This window comes from Diabrotica virgifera, chromosome 7 (assembly GCF_917563875.1).
Source record: "Diabrotica virgifera virgifera chromosome 7, PGI_DIABVI_V3a".
NCBI classification, from domain to species: Eukaryota; Metazoa; Arthropoda; class Insecta; order Coleoptera; family Chrysomelidae; genus Diabrotica; species Diabrotica virgifera.
The window spans coordinates 36,190,333-36,204,481 of NC_065449.1; positions in this window are offsets into that span (position 1 = coordinate 36,190,333).

The following is a 14,149-nucleotide window of genomic DNA, read 5'->3' on the forward strand; positions in this document are numbered from 1 at the left end:
GCACACTATCTGCGGACTTTGCATACCTATATTATTAATATATACAATCATAAGTTTCGATTCCAGCAATAAAATTGCTGGTAAATAACTTTTCCCAAAAATGGCCTATTCTCCGATAATCAGCCCAGACTAATAGCAATATATTCTTAATGTTGTTTTGAATCTATTTTCTTGTGGCATTTTTACAATTTTAACTATTTATAATGGGAAATAAGCCACAATATTATTAAAAAATGATTTTTATTAACGTTTCGACGCCCAAAATCTAATAAGCAATATATTCCAAAAGAGTTCTCTTAAATGACTGCAACGAGTTATTAAACACATCCAATCTACCTTCTCTATTCAAAAACTCTAGGGATCGATCCATGAATGAGTGTCTACCATAATTTGTTGCATGAAAGCCAATAAAAAATAAGTTATTTTGTCGAAGCAATCTATGTGGAACAGCAAATTTGATTTGTGAAAGAATTTCTGGACATGATGTAATTCCATTCAATAGTTTGAAAACAAAGCAAATATGGTTCTTCTCCTCTACAATGTATCCAGTTTAAGATATTTTAAAATATGAGAATAGTTGTGGTCAGAAATCATATTCAGATTGAACATATAATTATAATATCGTAGAAATTTATGTTGCACACTCTTCAGTAATGACTTATAGACATTATACTGAGGAGACCAGATAATTGACCCATATTCAAGCTGTGATCTGACCAACCCAACATATACTGTCTTCACTGCCTCCAAAGATAACCCTTTACAATTTCTTAGTGTAAAACCTAACATCCTGTTCGCTTTCACTGTTAATCTATCTATATGATCACTAAAATTCAGTTTGGAGTCAAATAGTATACCCAAGTCTTTAGCTACCTCATTTATTTTAAAATTTTGCCCATTTATAGAATAAAATTATGGTATTCTATTTTTTTCCTATGAAATGAAATCTGAAATCATTTATCAATATTAAGATCTAAGAGATTTTGTTCACACCACTGAGAAAGACTATCCAGATCTTTTTGTAGTAAACTAATGTCAAGTTCATTACGTATAGTTAAAAATAATTTGAGATCATCAGCAAACATCAGAAAGTCACAATACTTCAAAACCTTTTTGAGGTCATTTACAAACAGGTTAAATAACAAAGGAGAGCAGTGCCCCCTCTGAGGAACCCCTGAACATACCTCAATCACTCTAGATATAAAGTTACCGATTTTAACTACTAGCCTTCTATCGCTCAAAAAACTAAGCAACCATTCCACCAATCTATCAGAGAAACCTATATTTCTTAGCTTCTCAACCAATAATAAGTGATTGACCTTATCAAATGCTTTGGAGAAGTAAGTATACACAGCCTCAACTTGATACCCCCTCTCCAAGGCATCCAACAACTTACTATGGTATAGAAGCAAGTTGGTCATTGTGGAATGACCTCCTCTAAAACCATGCTGTTCATCAATAATGATCTGTTTGCAATGCCAGTTCAAATAACTATACATGAGACTATCAAACAATTTTGGGATAGATGATTGTATGGATACACTACGATAGTTTTTAACATCATTTCTGGAGCCTGTTTCAAATATAGGAGAGATATAACTTTCTTTCCAGATATGAGGAAAAATTCCAGTAATAGAGACAAATTAAACAGTTTACACAATGGCTGAGATAATGAATATTTGCACTGTTTTAAAACAAGATTTGGAATGCCATCAGCACCAATCATTAGCTTATTAGGAAGAGTCCCTAACTTTTCGAAAACCTCAGATACACGTATCATAGGACAATCTATGTTAATTTGGCTATAAGATTTTTCAGGAGGCATTACCTTTGCATTTGAGAAGACTGTAGAAAAGTGATTAGCAAATAAGTCAACAATTTGTTGACCATTGGTAGCAACTGAATTATTTAGAACCATGTTTTTTGGAATATTACTTGATGTTCTCCTACCATTAATGAATTTTATAAAAATTCTTTGGATTAATAATCAAATCTCCATTTACAGATGTCAGATAATTTTTATAACACTCTTGACTTAATCGTTTACATTGTGCTCTCAATACTAAATTCATGATAGTCCCTTTCACTATAAGACAGCTTATATTTTTTATGTTTACTCTTTTTTAGTGATATCAATTCTCTTAATTTCCTAGAGAAGTAAGAGGGATAGCTGGATGTTCTAAATTTTTTCTGTGGAATAAAACATTGAATACCAAAAGTTAAGATATAAAAATCTGACACAACAGTGTTAATATCATTATGTATAAATATGTTGCCCCAGCTTACTGAAAATAAGTAATCATTTAGACCCTCATAATTGCCATTCTTCAAATCAAAATAAAATTCCTCTATTTTAAGTGAATCTAACATTTCATTTTTCCCTATTTTAAAATCACAGGTATAAGAGGTATGGTGAATAGAGTCACAAAAAAGTGAATCTAAAGACGTACAACATTACATTGAATTATCTGTGGTAAAAAAAGATATAGAAATACATTTCTGCTATTTGGTGTAGTAATCATTTGGAACGTATTATAAAAACCATATGTTTGTGCTAGATAAAGAGCTGGAGAACCTGAAGAACAGTTTACTTTAACACCATCATTAGAATTTGACCACTGTACACTAGGCAAATTAAAATCACCCACTATGTAAAACTTGGTATTATGATGATATTATGTAGCACAGCTTTCTTCAATAGCCAGGCAGTGGTCACTGTATAGATCATCAGATGATCCAGGTGGTACATATACACCGCCCACCACAAAACTTGTTCCAAAATATTTACATAAAATAAACAATTGTTCGATGCGGCTTTCAATTTTCACAATACTAGCTTGAATATGGGACCTCACAGCTATCAAAACACCTCCACCTCTAATTTTACTACTGGGTAATAATTTTCTGTCTTCTCTAAAAACATTAAACTGTGGAATGCATATTTTTTCATCATATATATCAGATGTGAGCCAGCTTTCAGTAAGAACAACTATATCGTAAACGGAACACGACAGGAGCGTCATTTGAAATTTTGATAAGGGGGGCAAGCATTATATATACAATCAGAGCCCCCGTAACCGGTCGTGCAACGCGTGCGGCGCACGCGGGCGTAACCCCAAAGGGGCGCCAAAGCGAAGGTTTGGTAAATAAGAAATATTTATTTTAGATGAGATAATCATTTTTATATACAATTTTAATTATTTCATGAACAGCTAGAGAAATCTCAAAAATCAAATATTGTGTTATTACTGAAAAAATAATTATTCCCATCCTGAAATGTTGAACTTACTCCGTCAAAAATATATTACATTTTGTTGTTCCTTCCTAATGTTTTTATTTAAAGTAGATTGAATTACGCTTGGCATAGCATCCAATCGATTTTATGTTGTAAACTAAAGCGACACTCAAAATAGTCAAATAAACATCAAATCACACTCTTTGACGGGCAGAAACATAAATTAACACCCATAAAACGCAACTTAGCAGTTTTACTCCAACAATCCAACAAAAACAGAACTTGCTGGATCAAGCAGTTTTACTCGTATAAAACGCCGGCTACACTCTCGCCGAAGTCGATCGAGGTTCAATAAGTACGAGAGTGTAGACGGCCACCTTGTGCAACTTTGCCTCGCTTCGTTCTACTTCCGTTCTCTGTCGGTCTCGCGCGTCCGAGTGAAAGGGATCAAAGTTGGTATCGCACGGCTTGAATGTGTTCCTCACGAAGTAGAACGAGTGTGTAGTGACGGTACTTCTGACTTCGGTCAACTTTGCTGAAGTAACTTTGCCGAGAGTGTGGTGCGCGCTTTAAGTGAATCTTTTACTCGAATTTATGATAATTACCCTTAAGTAAACAAATACTCTATGAATTATGATTATGTATTTGACTTGAGTATCTTTTCCCTTCTCGTCCTTGCGTTTATTAGGCACAAACATTATTTACTGTTACTGGTGAACGGGTGGTTTCCTGCAGTGAAAGGTTTAAAATTTTTATTTTATATTGGTGTTAATAATTACCTACGACTATTATTGCAATGTCCATTGGGTTTGTTCTGCCCTGATTTTAAACTTTTGTTTTCGTCTAAAAAATTTAAGACTGTATAATATACTTAAAAGTAATCAAAAATAACTCATATGATATGTTGTTATTCGATTTTCATTTGTTTCCGAGATTTTGAAATTTTTCTTTGAGGTGTGCAAATAAAATTTGGTGGGTTTTAAGACATAGTTATTGCGCATGTTTTGACATACAATTAAGAATTTCATATTTACCATTGGTGCGCGTACGGGTAATAGTCTGAAATTTTTTAAAGATAAAAATGGTAAAAATATTTCAAATTAAAAATCTTTCTTGAATTCCTTGTTCAATTTGCGACAAAAAATATATCTTCCCTTTTTTTCATGCGACGCTTCGTTTTCATGCAAAAAATAAAACATCTTAACGCTTACAAAGTTTTCGACGAAGTTTCTATATGAATGTATAGAAACTTATTTCGAATACTGAGCGGTAAGATATTTTATTTTTTGCATGAAAACGAAGAGTCGTATGAAAAAACATGAAGATAGATTGTTTGTCAGAAATTAAACAGGGAATTCAAAAATAATTTTTAATTTGAAATATATCAGTGGCGTACTACTTTTTGTTAAAAATTTTTTAGACTATTACCCGTACGCGCGCCAATGGTGAATATAAAATTCTTAATTGTATGTCAAAACATGTGCACCAACTATGTCTTAAAACCCACCAAATTTCATTTCCACACCTCAACCGGTTTTAGAGCAATAAATAAATCGTCAGTTTGTAAGAAAAATTTTAACACCCCGTATCTCGGAAACAAATGAAAATCGAATGACAACATATGAGTTATTTTTGATTATTTTTACGTATATTATACAGTCTTAAAGTTTGGTGCGTTCCTCCCCACTCACCCTGTATTTAGGGCGCTAAAATATGTCCCGCACGCGGGCGTCAATCAGCCTTGCGGGGGCCCTGTATACAATACATTTATATGCAAACATAATACAAAATTGATTTATTTTTTGTAAATTTCAGTCAGTTTCAGGGTCGGGGGGGGGGGGGGGGGGCAAATGCCCCCTGACCCTATCAAATGACGCCCCTGAACACGAAATCACATTATTGAGTTCAATCCATTTAGTTCGCAGCCCACCAACATTTTGATAATACAACTATAATGGGGTTAATTTACATTTTTTATAGCAGTGCGTTTGACAACTTTGAGACATCCATTAATATAGCGAATAGTATAGCTATTATCATGATCCTGCTCTAACTTTTTATTAAGTTCTTCCTGTGCTTTTTTGTACAGGTCTTGTTGTAATTTGGTTTGGTCTTGACTCATTCTATAAGCTGTAATACGTAACACATATTTAGATTTTAAGGCACTTTTGCACTGTGTTTTTATCATCACAAATTATCTTCATTGGACGAGGCTTCTTTGGATTGGACTTCCCAACCCTAACTACTTTCAAAACTTTTTCTGTAGCGTTATCAATTCCGACTAAATCTAAAATTTCAATTGTTTTTTCCGGTCTTCAATTATTCTTATTTTTAGACCATGAGATTTAGATTCTTCTACATTATATAGTAGTAGAGTAAATGGACTGGCAAAAGGCTTCTAGAAAAGATTTTCGTGGGCACTTTGTTGCTAAAATGTAAAACCCATATTTTTTGGTTTCTAATATATTTGTAATGCAAAATCACTTGGTCGTCCAAAAATCGTTGCGGGAGGGGACCGGTGGGGGGCCTTACAAAAAAAAACTGCAATTTTTTTTTCGTCGTTTTTTGGATGTGCAATATCCGAAAATTCATTCCTCAAAGTTGCATACCCATCCGGACATTAGAAATATTTGTTTTTAATTTATAAAAATACGTCAAACCATTGTTGTATACGGAGCACCTTCATATAAAATCACTTGCCCTGACAACCCATATTTTTAAAATCGTTTACATCGCTCTATCTCGAAAAATATTGGGTCTAGCAAAAAATGACTTTCTATAAACGTTATAGACCAAACATCAGAGAACATGTGAGTGTTTTTGGAATTTTGATTGGATAATTAGTTTAAGAAAAAATTAAATAAATCGAACGGCATGTCACGACGGACAGTGGTGAACGCAGAGATGCGAGAAAGGGCGAGATTCTATGCGGGAGTCAACCCCTAATCGACTCTACTGACCGGGATGTTGTTAGGGTCGTTTTTGCCTTAAGATGCTGTTCTTTCTTTAAATTCTTTACTATTATAAGCTTTAGTTTTAGCGCGAAATCCACTGAGATTTTAAGTGAGACATAATAAAGTTCTTCTGTGTTAATTATATTATTAAAAGTGATTAATTAAACCTATTGGTAAGTTAACAATATTGTACCTACTTATTAGTATTACAGCTAAAATTTTTTTGTATCCATTTAGAAATGGATTTAATAAACAGCAGCAGCTCTGACAGCTAACTTGAGTAAAAAATCAGATTAAGGCATGTTTATTTCCGAAAATCTGATGTCGGACAAGACGTTTTTATTATAAAATGTGTGTCTTATTTGTTTGGAACGAGGAAGGCTGGTTAATTCTCAAGAAAGATCTAAAAAAACTTTTATTCAATGCACGAGTGAACGTATGAAAAATTGTCATGATGATAAATATATGCGGCATATATTCTCAAAATTTGATGATCTACAAAATCAAGATTTTTTTAAATGGCACAAAAATTGTTACAAATCCTATATGAGCTCAAAGAACATTACCTCGTACAAGTAAAAAAATACTAAACTGACGTTTCGTAGAGAAGATATTTTTCAAAAACGGCCCTTGCGATCACCTTTTAATTCACAAAAGTGCATCTTTTATCAGAAGCGCTCACCGAAACAAAAACTATGCCAAGTTATGACTAATAATATACAAAAAAAATTAAGAGCTATATCACGAAGCAACCCTGTGTTCTTTGCGAGAACTGGAGACGACTTAATTGTCTCGGAAACAAAATATCATGCCGCTTGCGTTTCAACTGAATTACACAATCTAAATAAAAAATCTGTTGGAAATACTGATATTAACAAAACAGAAAATGAAGCATTTGGGAAACTCTTGGAGGAAATGGAGAAAGGGTTTTGAGAAAGGTAAAGGATACAATACAAAATCGATTGGCAAAAAAGGTATCGTGAAATTAGTAGCATTGACGACATGAGCGAGAAACAAATAATTAAAAAAATGAAAAACCATTTTGGGGATGCTGTTGAATCAGTAAGGTCTCCTAGACAAAACGAGCCCACAATATTTTTAAGGAAGTTCTCGAAAGAACAGGCAATTGAGACAATCGTGCACAACCACGACGAATCTGACACTCTCAGTTTCGGTGCATCGGAGCAACACATTCTAGTCAAAATCTGCCAAACTATCCGAAGTGAGATAAACAAGATATCAACTGAGTCCGACTTAAAAAAAAATGAATGTTAGAGACTACAAAAAGTCTATTCCTGAAAGCTTGTATTCTCTTGTTAACCTTATAGTCCGAAATTAAAGCGATAATGAAAAGGAGACTGAAACCCTAAGCATTTGCCAAGACATTATTTTTGTCTGCTCAAAGGGAAAAATAAAAACTCAAAGCATATTGAGCTAGGACTTTTAGTTCATCACGAAACAAGATCAAAAAAACTCATTGAAGCAATGCACGCCTGCGGTCATTCAATTTCATACATCAATACTCTTAGAGTGCGTAACAGCATCGCCTAAGAAGAAATTCAACTTTACTTGGAGAATGATCATGTGACCATACCGAGACAATTGGTACCCGACAGATTTGTCCAATTTGCCGCTGACAACATTGACATTTTGGAAGAGACCTTGGACAAATCACCTACTTTTCACGGAACCCAAATTGCTGCCTTCCAGAGAGGACCATTGAATGAAGATATACCTGGACAATTTAAATTTTTGCCATATAATCAGACGCTGACAATACCTAATGGTTTTCATTCCCTTCATAAAAGTTATTTTGAGAAATCAAAAAGAAAAGTACAATCAGAAGAAAATAAACTGAGAATCATAGAAAAGAGCCAGAATCTTAATAATAACATACGATGTCGTAACATGGCATGGTGCATTTGCAGAATGAGGGACTGTTAGGAATGAAACCGTTATCCCACAGTGGTCAGGATTTAATAAACTGACTTTGGAGGATAAATCACATGTAACGACCTATGGCTACTTACCTCTTCTACCCCATGTCTCGTCAGAATATGATACCTTTTGGACTGTTATCAGAAAGTGCAGTGAAATTGCTAAGAAGCTAAATAACAGATACACAGTACTGACATTTGACCAAGCGATCTATTGTAAAGCTAAAGAGCTCCAATGGTCCCAGCCAGAAGACACAAGGAATGTAGTTATTCGTCTAGGTGGATTCTACATTGTTATGAACTTCCTGAAAATAATTGGTCAGTTTATGACAGATTCTAGATTTGCTGACGTATGGTTGGACAGTGGTCTATATGCTCAGTCCACAATTGATGGTATTTTATCTGGTAAAAAGTATAATAAAGCTATACGAGCCCGTAAGTTGACATACGAAGCTGTGTCAAGATTATTAATAACTAATAACTCTGTATAAGAAGTGGCTTTTAGGCTGTGCTAGTCCTTCTGTATATCTAGTAATTAAGAAATAGGTACGTAGATGTAATTGTTTGTATTACTATCCTTTGTTCTTGATTCCGAAATTAATTCCAGGGAAAACCGATGCCATTTTAGAATATGTACATACCAAGCTTTTGAACTTTAACCATTTTACGACGTCCTTAATAAGCTTTATAATGATAAAACAATTGAATCTGTAAGAACATTTTTGGGGATACCTCGAAGTACTAAGTCATCTAGGGCTCGTTAACACGGAATGAGTCCCACCAGAGCTCAATCCTTTTGATATCGTAAGTATCTGGGATAAGTGAATTTTCCCCTTTGAGGGAGTGTGAGCCGTATGGCTAAATCTGGAATAAGTATACAACAGTACCTTAAATATATACAACAATTCCTATTATTAATATTATGATAATATAACTACATACTACTATCACTTAACACATACAATATTCCAAAAGTGTTAATAATCTGACAACAAAATGAGCCAAAAAAAAATATTTAGTACGCTAGCAGTATTCATCATCCCTAAAATTGGCATCACAATGAAAAAGCGACCCTAACAACATCCCGGTCAGTAGAGTCGATTAGGGATTGACTCTCGCATAGAATCTCGCCCTTCCTCGCATCTCTGCGTTCACCACTGTCCGTCGTGACATGCCGTTCGATTTATTTATTTTTTTCTTAAACTAATTATCCAATCAAAATTTCAAAAAGACTCACATGTTCTCTGATGTTTGGTCTATAACGTTTATAGAAAGCCATTTTTTGCCAGACCCAATATTTTTCGAGATAGAGCGATGTAAACGATTTTAAAAAGATGGGTTTTCAGGGCAAGTGATTTTATATGAAGGCGCTCCATATACAACAATGGTTTGACGTATTTTTATAAATTAAAAACAAATATTTCTAATGTCCAGATGGGTATGCAAATTTGAGGAATGAATTTTCGGATATTGCACATCCAAAAAACGACGAAAAAAAAATTGCAGTTTTTTTTTGTAAGGCTCCCCACCGGTCCCCTCCCGCAACGATTTTTGGACGACCAAGTGATTTTGCATTACAAATATATTAGAAACCAAAAAATATGGGTTTTACATTTTAGCAACAAAGTGCCCACGGGATAGCACAATAGGATCCCTTTTAAACTATACTATAGCATTAAATTTGAAGCCCTTACAATTCTTTCATGCACTTCACTAATTACTTTTCTCTGATGCAAGGTCACTTAGTCTTATCACCCCTAGGATAAGTGGGGTTTCAATTATTTTTTGGATGGGCATAAATTTTTTTATGTTTGACGGCTCTCGGTTTTTTCTTTTTTTTAGGATTATTGAATTGATATTTATTTTCGTATTTGTTTTCTGGGGTGGGGGGTCATGCCACCCCCCCCCCCCCCCCTTCCCCGCGACACCATCCTTGGATACGTCACGGCTGGTACCCAGGGTACTATAACCTTGCCACGGTCTTCTAGTTTATTTAGGGCACCCACACAATCCCATACTAGCTTTAGAATTGACTTCTACAGAATTAAGTGCCTTAAGCGCTGCCTGGCTATCTGTGAAGATGGCAATTGAACGGAATGTTCTTTCCTGTCTTTCTATTTCTTCCACGCAGTGATTGATTGCCGTTATTTCCGCCTGGAAAACCGTGACATCCTCAAATAGACTAACCGAGAAATATATCCCTATATTGGTCCCAACTATGCCGGCTCCCACACCTTTCGGTGTTTTTGAGCCATCAGTGTACCCGGTAGCAGCACCTTGTATGGGTACATCTTCCTTCCAGTCTTCCCTGCCTGGTATATTAATTTTGAACTTATTGTCAAAGCTATATCTCGTAGCTGTTGCCCCATCACAATATCTGCTTTGAGCTCCTCGATTAGATTTCTGTTGTCACAGTTGTCAGTGCCACGCACCTGGGTTATATGTCGCTGTCTATGCATTAATCTGTGCATAACTGATCTGGCTTCGCCCTGTACAAACATATGAAGTGGTGGTAGTTTCAGCAGGACTTACAACGCTGCTGTAGGAGTTGTTTTTATGGTCCCCGTAATATACTGGAAATAATTGTATGCACTCCAGTATTGTTGTTGTTGTTTGTTTGGGTTTCTAATATGACTGCGGACACCAAATCCATCAGCTACACTACAATATTGAGTGTTTAACGATATAAAGATTAAATTTTAATATAGCAAGACAGTGACAATATTGACTGTTTAAAAAACTAAAGATTAAATTATAATAGGTATAGCAAGACAACGATTTTATTAATCAGAAATATTTATTAAATTGATCATTCGGATAAACCAAAAGAAACTAAGGAATTATTTTATTCTTTTCCTAATAATCAGCAAATCATTTATCCCTTATTGTAACACCATAAATTAGAAACCCTCTTTAACGACCCTAAAAATATCCTTCCCGAATCATGTTCTGCAAACAACATAACTTCTGCTGATTGGCAATAGGTTCAGCTGCTTATTGGCAAGCCCATTTGTCACACGGCTTGATTAAAAGACTTTTATAACTTTCTGTGGACCGGAATAACACTCACTTAATTTCTGACCGGCACTATTAGTTTGCTCAAACGCCTTGTTCCAGAATTATGGGATGTTTGCTCAACTGATTGAAACATCACGATTGTTTACATGTAGTGTACAGAAGATTTTTTGTCTTTGTTTATTTCAGAAGGTCGTTTATACCAAGGACTGCTACAAGTAATGTAACTGGGACAGAGTGGTCAAGGGTGGTGTAAGCAATAACATATTTATGACGTAGAGAAGACAAAACGTGATTAACTTAGTATTAAGATTAGAACTATCGAAAACGTAATACTAATAATTAGAAATACAAATAATAAATGCAATATAAAATCTGTTCTAACGGTTCAAACAAAAATCAGTGTTCATTACAATGAGAAAGAGAATTTCAATGCAAAAGAGGATATCTGACAGAGATGTTTTTTAATATCTTTAGTACTATGTAAAATATACATATTATATGGTTCATATCCCAATGCGTTAACGTTAAAGTTTTTCCAACTTTTATCGTTGTCAGTAGTCAGTGTCACATCAGGAGTCCACTTCAAACTAAACTTTTGAAGAGGGAGATAAGTTTTTATTTTTAAATTTTTAATGGTTTTCCACAGTGGACCTCAAATGTGGCTATTGGCAAGTTGCAGTCCACCCTGAAGACAGAGAGAAGACAGCATTATTTTCTTATTGAAATGAGCTTTACCAATTCAAAGTGACGCCAATTGGATTCTGTAATGCTCGTGCCACATTTGAACGATGGAGTATGTATTTAGGGACTTACATGAAAAACCTGCCTGATACACTTCGACGACATCATGGTCGTAGGAAGGGATTTTGATGAACACCTTGCCAATTTGTAATTTTTCACCATACTTAGGGAAGTTCACCTATAAGTAAATGTCAAAAAGTGCGAGCTCTTTCAAGAAAAAGTTGGTATCCTTGGACATACAATTTCATCCTCAGGACTTCTAGCAAGCCCCACAAACATAACAGCAGTAGGTACGAGAATAGCCCACACCAAGAAGCAAGCACGGTGTTCGAAGCTCCCTTGGCCTGTGCAGTTACCACGGTCGCTTCTTCTTCTTGCAGTACCGTCTCCTATCGGAGGTTGGCTACCATCACAGCAATTTTAACTTTGTTGGCTGCAGCTCTGAACAATTGTATTGAACTGAACCCGTACCACTCCCTTAAATTTCGCAACCAGGAAATGCATCTACGTCCCACATTTCTTTTTCCCGATATTTTTCCTTGGATTATGAGCCTTAGCAGGTAGTACTTTTCGCCTCTCAGTATGTAGCCTAGATATTCCAGTTTTCTCGTTTGTATTATTTTTATGACTTCACATTCCTTTCCAATCTTCAGCAAAACATCTTGATTTGTCACCCTATCTGTCCATGGTATTTTCCACATTCTCCTGTAGCACCACATCTCAAATGCCTCAATGTTTTTGATGTTTATCTTTTTCAGTGTCCAAGCTTCCATGCCGAACAATAGTACGGAGAAACCATAGCAACTTAACATTCTCGTTCTTAATTTCAAATTTATGTCCCGGCAGAATAGGAACTTTTTCATTTTGATAAATGATTGTCTCGATAATTCTATTCGCCTCTTAATTTCTCTTGTCTGGTCATTAGTATCAGTGAACCAAACCCCTAAATATTTGTAGGACGTAACTCTTTCCACTTGCTTATTATTAATGGTTAAATTCACATTGGTATATATCTTCTTCGTTACAATCATAAATTTAGTCTTTTTGATGTTCAATTTTAGACCATACTTATTGGTATGCGTGTTTATGTTTTCCATCAAATACTGTAAATTTGCTAGGTTATCGGTTACTACTATTATCGTGTCATCAGTGTATCGTATATTGTTAATTAACTCTCCGTTAATGTTCATACCACACTCAAGCATACGGCTCCAATCCTGGCTTATCCCAAAGGCCAAAGAACAGGGTATTTCAATGCGGTGCTGTTCCCAAGTACAAGAGGATGAGGAAAACGTCATAGGATACTTCAGCAAAACTCTGAGAAAAGCACATAGAAACTGCTTTGTCACCAGAAACGAGTTATTAGCGGTCGTCTAAGTAGAAAAACACTACCATTCGTTCCTCTATGATAGAAGATTCTTGCAGTGGATTCTGCAATTTAAACACACCTGAAGGCAAATAGCTCGATGGTTGGAGAAACTATAGACCTATGATTTTGACATTCGCCACTGAGCCGATGCCGACGGCCTCTCGAGAAGACCATGCAAAGAATGGACCTGAAGATTCTACTTATTGGCAAGCCCATTTGTCACACGGCTTGATTAAAAGACTTTTATAACTTTGTGTGGACCCGAATAACACTCACTTAATTTCTGACCGGCATTATTAGTTTGCTCAAACGCCTTGTTCCAGAATTATGGGATGTTTGCTCAACTGATTGAAACATCACGATTGTTTACATGTAGTGTACAGAAGATTTTTTGTCTTTGTTTATTTCAGAAGGTCGTTTCTACCAAGGACTGCTACAAGTAATGTAATTGGAACAGAGTGGTTAAGGGTGGTGCAAGCAATAACAAGCAAAAACAAAAATAACAGCAGTAGGTACGAGAATAGCCCATACCAAGAAGCCAACACGGTGTTTAAAGTTTCCTTGCCCTTTGCAGTTACTACGGTCGCTTTGTGAAAGATTTTGGAAATATTTCCAAACCTCTTCATAACCTGATTGAAAAGAAGTCACTTGCCTGGACCCCAGCTTGCTGGCTTGCCTCACCACACTCAAGCATACATTGATAGCGGCTCCAATGCTGGTTTATCCTAAAGAACAAGGTATTTCCATGCTTGACACGGATGCTTCTCAAAATGGTAATGGGGCGGTGTTTTCTTAAGTACAGGAGGGTGAGAAAAGCGCCATGGGATACTTAAAAAAACTCTAAGAAAAGCAGAAAGAAACTACTGTGTCACCAGGAATCAGATACTCTCGAGAA